The following is a 12,610-nucleotide window of genomic DNA, read 5'->3' as shown; positions in this document are numbered from 1 at the left end:
AGGACAGACCAATTGTATGACAGTTAACCCACACCACGTGATAGCTCTCAGCCAAACAAGTCTGTGCATTCCTGGTGGTAAACATTGTGACTGCAGTAAGTGCAGAGAAGTCAGACGAGAAGGAATCAAAGTGACACACGAAAGTTGAGGAAATACAGAGAGCCACATCATAGAAAGTAGAGAAAGAGACTAGTAAGATGAAGAAAGGGAGAGTAATGACTGCGCCATAGAAAGGAAGTCAGGACAGTGCTACAGAGAGTTGAACAAGACGGGTGGGACAGAGAAACAGATAGATAAGGAACAGACGCTTTCTAAAAAAAGAAAAGTGGACAGTGAAAATAGGATCTTTAATCCGGAATGGACAGACTCATTTTTATTCATCCTTCCTGGATTCATCCTGGAAGCACTAAACCAGTGTGTCTCATATGTTCAGAAACCGTAGCACTTATTAAAAGGGCCAATATGAAACATCATTATGAGACAAAACATAAATGCTTTGAACATACACACCCAGTCAAAGCTGAAGTAAGAGCACAAAAAATAAGTTGTCTGAGAGCCCAGTATGAGCAGTCCACCAGGATCCTGAGCCACACTTTCATTCCTCAACAACGAGCTCATCAATGTTCCCTCAGAGTTGCTTGGATTTTGGGTCAACACAAAAAAACATTTACTGAGGCAGGGGTTGTCAAAGAATGCATGAGTGCAGTAGCTGAAACACTACTTGAAGGGAAACAAAAACAAGAGCTGTGTGATCAAATAAATTAAATTCCCCTATCAGCATCATCTGCAACAAAAAGAGGTGAAATATTGACCCAGGATTTGCTATCTCAGTTAGATGAAGCCATGCGCTTAGCTGTGCAAGAGTCCATAGACATTTGTGACAACGCTCAGCTGTTAATTTATGTCAGGTTTTTCAACATAGACCAGAAAGTATTCTGTGAAGACTTGCTAGGTGTCACTCCCCTTCAGACCAGTACAAGAGGAGAGGATATCTACCTGACCATTAAGGAGATGTTAACTGAAAGAGGAATGGAGCCAAAAAAATAGTTTCCATAACCACAGATGGAGCTCCTGCTATAGGGAGAGAAAAAGGAGCTGTTGCAAGACTGAAAGAGACCAATCCTGATCTTGCATCATTCACCAGTCTGTCCTCTGCACATCCCTGTCAGATGCGTATGCTGAGGAGATTAATATAATGATGAAAATGATCCATTTTCTCAGGGCATCCTCATCCTACCAGCATCGCATGCTAAGAGAATTCCTCAAAGAAGTTAATGCCGATGCTGATGATCATTTGCTCCACAATAATGTGAGATAACTAAGCAAAGGAAGGGTATTAGCACGCTTTTGCTCCTTTAGGAAGGAAGTTGCATCTTTTTTGGCAGAGCTTAGAAGTCACAAGGCAAAACAGTTTTCTCACTTTTTAGAAAATAAGAAATACATGGACAATGTGGCCTTTTTGGTTGATGTTACCTCCCATCTGAATGAACTAAATTTGAGACTACAGGCCAAGGACAATTCTTTCTCTGAGCTGATGACAGCCGTCCGCTCCTTTCAGAGGAAGCTTGCGGTGTTCAAGGAAGACCTGCAGGGAGAGTGTGCCCACTTCCCAGCACTACAAGAACAGGTTCAGGGGGAGCGAGATGTGTCTTTCTTTGTTGGTTTTATTGATAAGCTAATTCTAAACTTCAGAAACTGTTTTGACAGCTTCAACTTTGGACCGCAGCTCAATTTGTTCATGCAGAACCCATTTCTCATCACAGATGTCAAGAAGTTCTCGGAGGAAGTGGCACAGCTCTTTAAATGGGTAGATCATGGGCCTCTCCAGATGCATTTGATTGATCTCCAAGCAGATGTGGCCCTGAAAGAACAGTTTGAAAGAACTGACCCTCCCTCTTTCTGTCTCCAAATGGTCCCTGAAACAACCTTCTCAGGTCTAAAGGAAGTAGCCATATACATCCTGACCATGTTTGGCTCCACACACAACTGTGAAGCAGCTTTTTCTGTAATGAACATTATCAAAACTAAATACCGTTCAAGACTCACGAATGAACACCTCCATATGTGCATGAGAATGGCTTTGACTCCATTCAAGCCTACAGTATAGTAACATAATCCTCTTGCTGCAGCCAGGTTTCTGTGAGGCAAAATACATCAATCTAATAAGTCACAAATCAGGTCACTAACTAGCAAAGTCTTTGAAGAGAGAGATCTTATGTTCAGTAAGCCACATTTAATTGTTTTATTTTTTTTAGTCTGAGTTGTATTTATTTTTTATGAGATTTTGATGATTTCCTCCTTTTAGATTAGATTCTTGATCTGCTGAGGATCAGTTTTCTGAGTACCAGCAATCAAACCTTAAGACACATCCAACAAAGAGATGATTTTCAATATTTTTGGAGTGAATTTCAGATGGACCTGTTCTGAAAGACAGAAGTAATTTAATTAGGCTGATTTGTTCCTAATATTCATCTTTCATTAATTGAACCTACCTGCCTCTTTCTTGTCTACTTTGATTATAGGACTGGTTTGCATCCCAACCAGAACTTTGAGGAGGAAAAAATGTCTTGAAGGTCAGCAGGTCCTGAAGCTCTCCACTAATTTCTGTCTGAAACATAAAGGAACTGATAAACCCAGATGTAAGTTAGCATTGCTCTCCATCTCTGACAAATGAGAACTTAACTCCCTTTTTCCATCACAAATGAAGGAGAGCCAAATGAAAGTGAGAACCGTGAGCTTTCAACACAGACCAGGAGCTCATCTTTGTTCCTTTCCTTCTACTGAGCTTCAAGGACAGATTTAAACTCTTCATCTTATCTTTAAGCTGCTGCAGTCAGACTGTGTTTAAAAAATACTAAAGTATAAATTACATTATTTATATTGCTTAAAATGTGAAATTAATGAACACAATAAGTTAACCTGACCCAATTTCATTACTTAATTAAAATAAAGTAAAACCTGTCTCCTGTGTTTCAGCTCAAGGTTTTGTCCAAAACATCTAGTTTAATAAAAATAAAAACCTGACCTCTACAGTGACCCTCAAGTCTCCACACCGCTGTTAAAATACCAGGTTTTTATGTTGGTTTGTTGGAAATGAGACGATGATAAATCATTAAACTTTCTCCTCATATAATGTAGCGAGTATCTCGTACAATTCAACTGAAAAACTCATCTGTTAGAGGGGAAAACTATGTGCACCCTGTGACTGATACTTTGTTGAAGCAGCTTTTGGTTCAAGTTTAGACTCCAGTCTTCTTTGGTTGGAGTCTGTCAGCTTCACACATCTTCACTTCACCATATTTGCTCCTCAGCCTTGCTAAAGTTCTTCATATCTATCAGACTGGGAGAACATCTCTTGTCCACAGCCCTCTTTGGACGATCCAACAATAATTTAGTTCTGGACTTTGACTAGGTCATTCCAACTTTCTGATGAACTGATTCATTTGATGATTTTAACGTATAATTAGACTCACTGTGATGCTGAAAAATTAAATCTATCTTCATCTTCAGCTGCCTAGCAGACACCTGGAGGTTTTGGGTCAAAGTTACTGACTGGTATTTAGAACTTGTTCTAATTTATTTTGGACAAATGTCAGAAACATGAACAAAAACCTGCATCAACAACTGAACTGTAGACAGTTCCTCCAGCAGATCATAGTTTTCAGTTCAGACGAGAACTTGACGTTACCCTCCTCTTCTTCTTTTAGCTGCTGCCGTCACTGTTGATGGAGTCGATGGTGAAGCTGGCATCTGGCTGCCAGCCTCATGTTCAGCCTGGTCATCAGATCTTCTTCCATTTAGAGTCAGAGTTCACTTCCATATTTTCTGAACTATTTCTTACTTCCTTAATTTTTCCAGATGCAAATTTTCTGAGTTCTCTGAGATTTCTTTTCCCTTTTAAAGTATAAATTGAATGGATGGATGGATGGATGGATGGATGGATGGATGGATGGATGGATGGATGGATGGATGGATGGATGGATGGATGCATGGATGGATGGATGCATGGATGGATGGATGGTGGTTCAACTCTTCGAAAGAAGAGTCTTTTCTTTTCCAAGACAAAACGACCATGTTCAGTTACGTGGATAAATTTGCAGAGTTTTACTTTAACCCCAAACAGGAAAATATTCTGTATAAGTAATTAGATATTAAATATTCTTCAGACTCTATGACTTTAAAACCTTCAACTCAAACCTGTTCAGATAAAATGAGTCAAAACCGTCATTTCTTCAATTAATCTGCCAAACAACATCATTGTTTCAGGACGGCACTGATGAAAAACATGTTCATATTACAAATATATTTAAAAGTATTAAATCTGTTTTAATCATCTGTTTTAATCATCTGTTTTAATCATCATGGCAGCGATGCGCGTTCCCGCGACAGGGCGTGTAAATCTCAGCAGACATGAACCTTTCAGGTCAAAAGGTTACCTGCGCCGCTTGGACGCGCTGCCTCTGGACCATCAGGTTGAATTTTGTTCACAACCAACCAACAAATGACCCTTGTTGTCATGGATACACACTAAGGTTTCTGTTTAGACTCATTGCTACATAAACGCCTCCTCATTATAGCGCCCCCTAACGTTGGATGTGTTGAAATAGTTGAATTTCCTTCCCCTTCCTCTAACTATGTGAGACATATCAACTTTTAGCTCGCAGGCAATAAACTCTGATTGGTTTAAGTTTATTTACTGAAGAAAAAAAATTAGGATTTTTTTTAAAAGGGTTTTATATTTATTCCTAAATCTTTAAATGGTTAGATTTTATATCAGTCATTTAGTTTCAGTGATTTAATATTTCTCAGAGTTTGTTTTGGTGGTGGACGTTTTTAACGCCATATTTCATGTTGTAATTTTAGTTTTCCACTAAATTTATAGAACTTTAGGGGGACGGGGGTTCATGTCCCATATCAATGATCTACGCTGTGGTGGTGCTGTTTTTATTCACACCTCTAAGCTGCAGGATAATGTGAATGTATCTGATTGGTTAATTAATTAGGGTTTTCCATATTTATTTTAACAAAATGTTGGTTCCTGGATGACTAATGATGAGCAAATATACTGTTTAAAAATGTTCTAAGTGTTTTTTCTATGCAGTTAACTTTATACAAACATTGTAAATGCACATTTATTTTAATACTCTGCAGTTTAGCTTACTGTTTACAGATCATCAAAGAAACTAAAATTGTTAATTGTTAATCTCTTCCTTAATAGTTTATTAATATTATTAAAAGTATTTATTAGTTTCAGAGCAGAATCAGAATTATCCTCCAGTATTAATGAGTCTAAACAACAGTTTTATTTAGTAGAAATAGAAACATCATGTTATGTTTTTTAAAGCACAGCAGCTTTTTTCTCTTCTTATTGAGACAGCAGATTATTTCAGCGTTATTAAGAGACTAGTCAGTCAGTCATTTTCTACTGCTTATTCCATAGTGGGTCGTGGGGGAGCTGGTGCCTATCTCCAGCAGTCTATGGGCGAGAGGCGGGGTACACCCTGGACAGGTCACCAGTCCATCGCAGGGCAACACACATACAACCATGCACACACTCATTCATACACTTAAGGGCAATTTAGAGTGACCAATTAACCTAACAGGCATGTCTTTGGACTGTGGGAAGAAGCCGGAGTACCCGGTGAGAACCAACGCATGCACGGGGAGAACATGCAAACTCCATGCAGAAAGACCCCCAGCTGGAAATTGAACCCAGGACCTTCTTGCTGCAAGGCAACAGTGCTACCAACTGCGCCACCATGCAGCCCATACAGAGACTAATGATGTTTAAATAAAACATGTGAACCATTTAATTTATGAAGACTGCTTACTTTCCTCCTAGCTTCTAGTTAAGCTGCTTCAAACGACAGCAGTATTATTGCTGCCGGTGCTTTATTTTGAAAGAAACTCACAGGAAGCGTGTTTATAATTGTTCTAGCTTTATATTAGCTGTAGTTACCACTTGTAGCCACCAGAGGGCGGTCAGGCGAGCGGAGCGTCGCATTCATCTGAAGCTGCGAGCAGCGTCCCAGATTAGTTTCTATGGAAGTGTTGTATCTCCACTTTGGAAACGTTTTAGTGGAGTAAACTCACCCGGAAACCAGATGAAGAGCACCAAGAACCCTACTAGAACCTCATTCTGATGAAACCAGATGAAGAGCACCAAGAACCCTACAAGAACCTCATTCTGATGAAACCAGATGAAGAGCACCAAGAACCCTACAAGAACCTCATTCTGATGAAACCAGATGAAGAGCACCAAGAACCCTACAAGAACCTCATTCTGATGAAACCAGATGAAGAGCACCAAGAACCCTACTAGAACCTCATTCTGATGAGTCTGAGGTTAAACTTTGGTCCCAGCAATGAGGAGACTAAATTATATTCAGTCATGGATCCAGTCGCTCGGCAGGAGCAGCGATTTGTTTTCCTAAGTTTCCTGATGAAGTTGTTCCAGAAAGGAAGGATGATGAAGGTCACTGGGTCGCCTGAGTCTGGAAATAGAAGAAGCCTTTTTTATTTGGATCAATGTTTATGGAAACAACAACGAACCTAGAAACAGAACTTGGCTTCAGCAAATGACAAATGTTATAGAAGAGATGAAAACAACATATTTTAGGGATCTAGTGGTAGTTGGTGGTGATTTTAATATAGTTCCAGATGAATGCATGGATAGATGCTCCTCAGAGTTTTCACAGAGTCATCAGAACCCAGTTTTTGGAAACTTTCTAAACAGCAATGGTTTGTTGGATGTGTGGAGAGTCAGTAACCCTGACATAAGACAGTTTACTTGGATCAAACCTGATGGAAACGCTAAATCTAGAACTGATTATTGGTTGTTCTCTGCCTCCATGATGCAGTTCAATGTTAATACTAATATTTCTAGAAGCCCCCTAAGAGATCACTGTAGAACAAGCTGGACCATTTCTAATCAGACTCTCCAGAAGAAACCAGGATTATTGGAAGTTCAACTCATCCTCTTAAATAATGATAAATATAGCTGTAAAATTAAAGAGTTGATCCAAAATATTAATAATAATAACAACTACCTTTCCCAAATACAAAAATGGGAATTATCTTTATTAAAAGACTAGAATTAGATAAAAGGGAGAAGGAAAACAGTTTGGTTAAAACATTGATGGATTATTCCTCTAAACTGAATTGATCAGAAGACGACAAGATAGAAATCTCTGATCTACAGACTCAATTAGACCAGATTTACCTTAATGAAGCCCAAGGAGCATTTGTCAGATCAAGGGCCGAGTGGACAGAAGATGGGAAAAAATTCCTCTTTTGTTATCCGGCTGGAAAAATGAAGATGAGAGAAAAATGTAATTTCTTGTACTTTGATTAATGGGGAGGAATGTACTAACACAAAAACAATATCTAAAGAAATCTATAATTTCTAGAGTAACATTTATTCTCCTTCTTATAGTGAACAGCGTTCAACATGTTTGTTTCAGATAGAAGACGAGATCCCAGAAACTGATGAAGATTCAAAAACCTCTGAAGAAAGTTTCAAATGAGCAGAATTAGATGTTCTTCTCAAAATAGCATCTGATGGTTCTGATGGTTCTCCTGGTCCAGACGGGTTCACTGCTAGTTCCTACAAGCAGGTTAGGGAAGAAATAAATGGTTTAATATTTGATGCAGTTAAAGAAAGTTTTAGTAAAAAGGAACTGATGACAACAATGAAACAAGACAAAATAAATGAATTCCTAAAGTGGAAAAAGATGAAAGAATATGAAATAATTTTAGGCCTGTTTCTCTTCTCAATACAGACTATAAACTTCTTACTATGGCTCTGGCTTCTAGGTTCAAATCAGGCTCTCAGCTATTAGAAGTAACTCCCAATCAGGATTGATGAAAGGAAGATTCATTGATAATAATATCAGATTGGTCTCAGATCTTCTAGATTACAGTCATCTAGTTGAGGACGATGCTTAGATCTTATTTCTGGACTTTCATGAAGCTTTGATTCAGTTCAACATCCTTTCATTTATGATCCATTCAAACATTTTGGGTTTGGAGAATATTTTCTGGATCTAATTAGGATGCTGCACACAGATATAAACAGCTGTTTCCCTTCCTGAAGCTACAAGATTCAATCTAGGAAGAGGCAGAAGACCAGGGTGAAGTTTATCTCCATTGTTATTTCTTCCTGTGGCAGAGCTGCTGTCCATCCTGTTAAAACCTCTGAAACTGAAGGCTTTACTATAGATGGACAAAAACTAGTTCTCAGTCAATTAGCGGATGACTCCACATTGTTTTTAATCAATAAGGAACAAATACCTGTCGCCCTTCAGGTGGTGAAGTTCTTCTCCCAGGCTTCAGGCCTGTTTCTTCATCTGAACAAGTGGGAACTTTTAAGTCTTCATCATAGTTTGGAAAATATGTTGTATAATATCCCAGTGAAGAAGGAGGTTTGTTACTTAGGAATATGGATATCCAAGGATTCAGAAGCTGGTAGCAGTAAGAAGATCCAGAAACCAAATGAAAAATCCAGAAGATTCTTAATAATTGGTTGAAAAGAGACTCAACTTTATTTGGAAGATCGTTTATTGACAAAAACCAAATGAATCTCCAGATTAATTTACTCCACTTATTCCCCAATTAGTTAAGGAGGCATATTTAAGATGTCTAATACAGAAAAATCTGTAAATCTATAAATATTTAGTCTGTTTTGCTCTTTTGGTTAATAAAAAAGGTTTGCAGCGCTGTAGCTAACTGGTTTCCAGCTTCAGATCAGCGAGTTAACTGGTTCCCAGTCAGATAAATGAACACAGATTCTTCTCCTGGGCTTCTTCAATGTTTTCTCAGTAATTGTGAATTAGAAGCAGCTCCACAGAGTTGAAAACAGCTCCACAGAGACTCAGAGTGGAGCTACCGATGCTAACAGACTGCAGCAGCAGCTTCAGAGGAGCTGTGGCTCCTAAACTCAAAGCAGAGGTTCAGCTCCAACAGACAGATGAAACTAAGCTCTACAACTCTGCTTTAAACGCTAAGATGCTGAGCTTCTACTTTAAAGTTAGGAGAATATTTATGAAATGTTCAATTATCATGGAAACAGTCAGAATAATGTTGATGTTTTAGCTAGGATAATTCATACAGTCTAAGTATGATCAATAATTTTTCTATTTCTATTCAGTTGTTTGACACCTTGTGGTCTGTCTCTAATCAACTTCACTGTAAATATGAGTCTGAAATATGTAGATTTTTATTTTCAGGATAATTCATACAGTCCATTTAGTTTTATTTGTTGTTTTCAAAGCAGTTTCTATCAGCAGGACATTATATCTGATTTATGTTATATTTTATTTTAGCTAATTTAGGTGAAAACTAATAAGCACAAAGGAAACAATTCATGATAACTATGTTTAATTATCAATAATAATAATAACAAATACTTATTTCTTACTGGTGGTGAGATATTGTAATCACTATTATTCATATTGTTCAATTAGATGTATTGTTTATGTTTGTTGTAATTTAAGTTTTTATCAGTCAATAAAATCAGCTTAAATTACTGTTTTTAAACACAAATAAGATTCACTGCAGGGTTTAATTTAGTCTGAACATAAACACATCCTGTTAATACAGAGTTTAACACAGCAGCTGATATGTAGTGATTATCTCTGGTTCTAATTTACTCTCAGAGCAATAATAGACAACAACAGAAACCCTCTTCTCAGCCTTCTGGCTGGTCAGAAGAGTAGCTGCAGCAATAGTTGGAGTTTCTGCTCGATGTACTCAAGAATGGAGCGGCTGAGAAGATATTTTGTCATCAGGGCATTTTGACTTTTTAACTCTCTCTGATACAACAAATGTAATTTCCAATGTAAATATACAAATATATATAATACAGATAAATCCAGTTACCGGTGATTTATATTGAAATAACTAACAGGAAATGCTAACTATATATTACCTGTGTAACTTTACTGCGGAGACAATCGCAGTGGTGAATTCATGAACAAATAAACTGGACAAGGGGTGTAAGTTCCTCCATGAAGAAAATATCCACAGCTATCAAGCTAAGAAAAGACAGAGCTTAGCGAACTAACCGCTAGCTACAACATATGAAGTACAGAAACGTCGTGATAAAGAAGCCTAATTTAGTGTGCTAAATTATTTGGAATATTTGATAGACATGGTATAAACCTTCAAATGATATTTTAACATTCTGATATGTTTGCCTTTACAATTTGTGAAGAAAAACGTGCAAGATGTTAGTTAATACATCATAGATGTTCAAATTGTGCTTTGCTTCTTCATGCCTGTAGTATCAAATATCGTGGAGGGACAGGTAGTGGTCAGAGCTAGAAGCTTCAGGTCCATGAAGAAACATGAGGAACCCCACAGACTGCAGGTTTGAAACAGTCAGACAGCCGCTTGGCTCATGTTCATTTGTTCGAGTTCCTGTCCATTTATGACACCTGGAAAACTTTCACCTACAATTGACAACTTCTGTACGACTTAGAGTTAACAATAATATCTTCTTGTTCAGTGGTTACTATTTCTCTTCTGCTGCTGTTGCAGCTCATATTCAAATACTATTACGTGATTAAAGCTAAACATGTTATAACAAGTCATTATTTGTATATATGTGCTAAAAACAGGGATCTGTTTTAGATCTCACTGGGTGTTGAAAAGGCTGAGTTGTTGCTCATTCCTGTAGTTGTGCAGCTGGAAAAGGATTTTGCAACCATGTAGTTGCACTTCTTTACCAGACTGCCCACTACTCCCAGCTCCAGCTGCTCCTCCTGCACTGGTTTGCACAAGTCATTTACAAAGATGGCACAGACCACGAACACAGGTAAAAAAACGATTTCATTGAACACTTTTTTTTCTGTCGTAATGTCATTTATTATATGACATTCTCATAACCACAATAACAATATCATACAAAAGTTTCAGTCCACTTTAACCCTCAGCTTCACCCAGTGGTCTGAGATGGATGATCAGGTAATTCCCTCCAGGTGAAGTCATTAGGCTTCCATCATGTGTGTACGCCATGAATCTACCCCTCAGGAAGTTACCCTCAAACAAAAAGAAGTTAGTCTTCAAAATAAAAGCATAACAAAACAAACTTCCTGTTAGTGTCCATGTATGCTTCACCTCAGTGAGGGAGATGTTTTCCAGCACCCTCACAGTGCCATGTGACATTTGTTGTAATCTCAGTGATACTTGTGTCAAATATATATTTTATCTCCTAACTTGTTTGGAGTTTTTTGTTTCTGTAGATAATTAAAAAAATGCAAGTTCAACCTCTATCAATTGTTACTATTTGGAAGTTAAGTAAAAATCTTAACGGTCACAAATCTGTCCCTCCGTGTCCTACCAAATGTCTCACCTGCTCCTGTATTTATTTATGTTTTAGTGTATTTGACATATTTTTCTGTGTATTTCTTGTAAGGGGATCCATCCTGATCCTGCCAGCGAGGTGGTGGTGCGAAAGCCCAAAACTGTGGGGAACAGATGTCTTCAGTCCACACTCTACAGAGCTTACACAGGGATCATTTTTGGGTTGTTTATGTTTTCATGCTAGTAATGTTTCCTTTGTCATAACTTATTGTGATGATGTCATTCATGTGTTTGTAGGACCACTTCCTGATCCCGACATTGTGGCATCGGGAGAAAAACTACGCCAGCTGGAGTCCCAGCCACTCATAGCTCTCGTTTTAGATGGTCTCTCAACTTTGGAGCTGGTACCATCCAAATGTGGGCCTGTGCCAAAGGGCTCACCAATGTCTTACCAGTACCCGCCTCAGAAGTCCTGCAGTAGCATCTTGCTGCATCACATGGCTCCAGACTTCCCTGCTCTTCCTTTGATGCTGCACAGTCTTCCCAACATGTGTTTTGTGGCCACACTCAGTCAACTTATGCATCTTCAGTCTCTGCAAGTGTCACTGGAAATGTCTTATGAAATAGAGGCCAGAACCAGGGAGCAGTCCAAATGTCCTGCATGGGTACAGCTTGGACAACCAAGGCTTACAGCTAGCCGTTTCCGTGATGCTTGTAGAGGAAGAGCACAGGAGGAGTCGGCTGCCACAGCAGCGGCAGCTCGGATGATTAGGGGGTCCACTAAACAAACTGCTGCCATGAAGCGTGGTCTGCAGATGGAGTCAGAGGTGCTGGCAAACTATGCTGCGATGTTACGGGTCAACGTGCTCCCTGTGGGATTCGTCATTCGCCCCGAGACATCATATCTTGGGGCAAGTCCAGATGGCAGGGTGTATGACCCATCAGAATCACCCCCATTTGGACTGGTTGAGGTAAAAAACAGAACAAAAAAATGATGTCTCAGGTTGCTCACCTCAAGCTTCAGGACGGCCACGCAAGTCTGAGGCGTTCAAACGCACCCTACTGGCAGGTTCAGGGTCAGCTGGCAATCACTGGATTAGAACGGTGCCACTTTGTCACCGACACACTTACAACAATGACTGTTGAGTGGGTGTGGCGTGATGAATCTTTCATTGATCAGATTAAATCAAAACTGGACATGTTTTACTTCAACACCTTCATTGATGTTTATTTCAATGCAGAAAGAATCATAAAATGTATAAATCTTTCTTTTGTTCCTTCGCATTTTAAATATTCAGCCTCAATC

General features: G+C 38.8%; 1 protein-coding gene across 2 annotated transcripts in view; it reads left to right on the top strand.

Moving 5' to 3' along the window:
- Positions 1-12,610, top strand: part of LOC124861401 (NACHT, LRR and PYD domains-containing protein 4C-like) — a 609,184-nt gene that overhangs the window by 257,619 nt on the left and 338,955 nt on the right. The gene's annotated exons all lie outside the window — the stretch shown is intronic.

This window comes from Girardinichthys multiradiatus, chromosome 24 (assembly GCF_021462225.1).
Source record: "Girardinichthys multiradiatus isolate DD_20200921_A chromosome 24, DD_fGirMul_XY1, whole genome shotgun sequence".
Lineage (NCBI taxonomy): Eukaryota > Metazoa > Chordata > Actinopteri > Cyprinodontiformes > Goodeidae > Girardinichthys > Girardinichthys multiradiatus.
The sequence above is the reverse complement of the archived record's forward strand: the minus strand, read 5'-3'. Positions and strand labels throughout refer to the sequence as shown.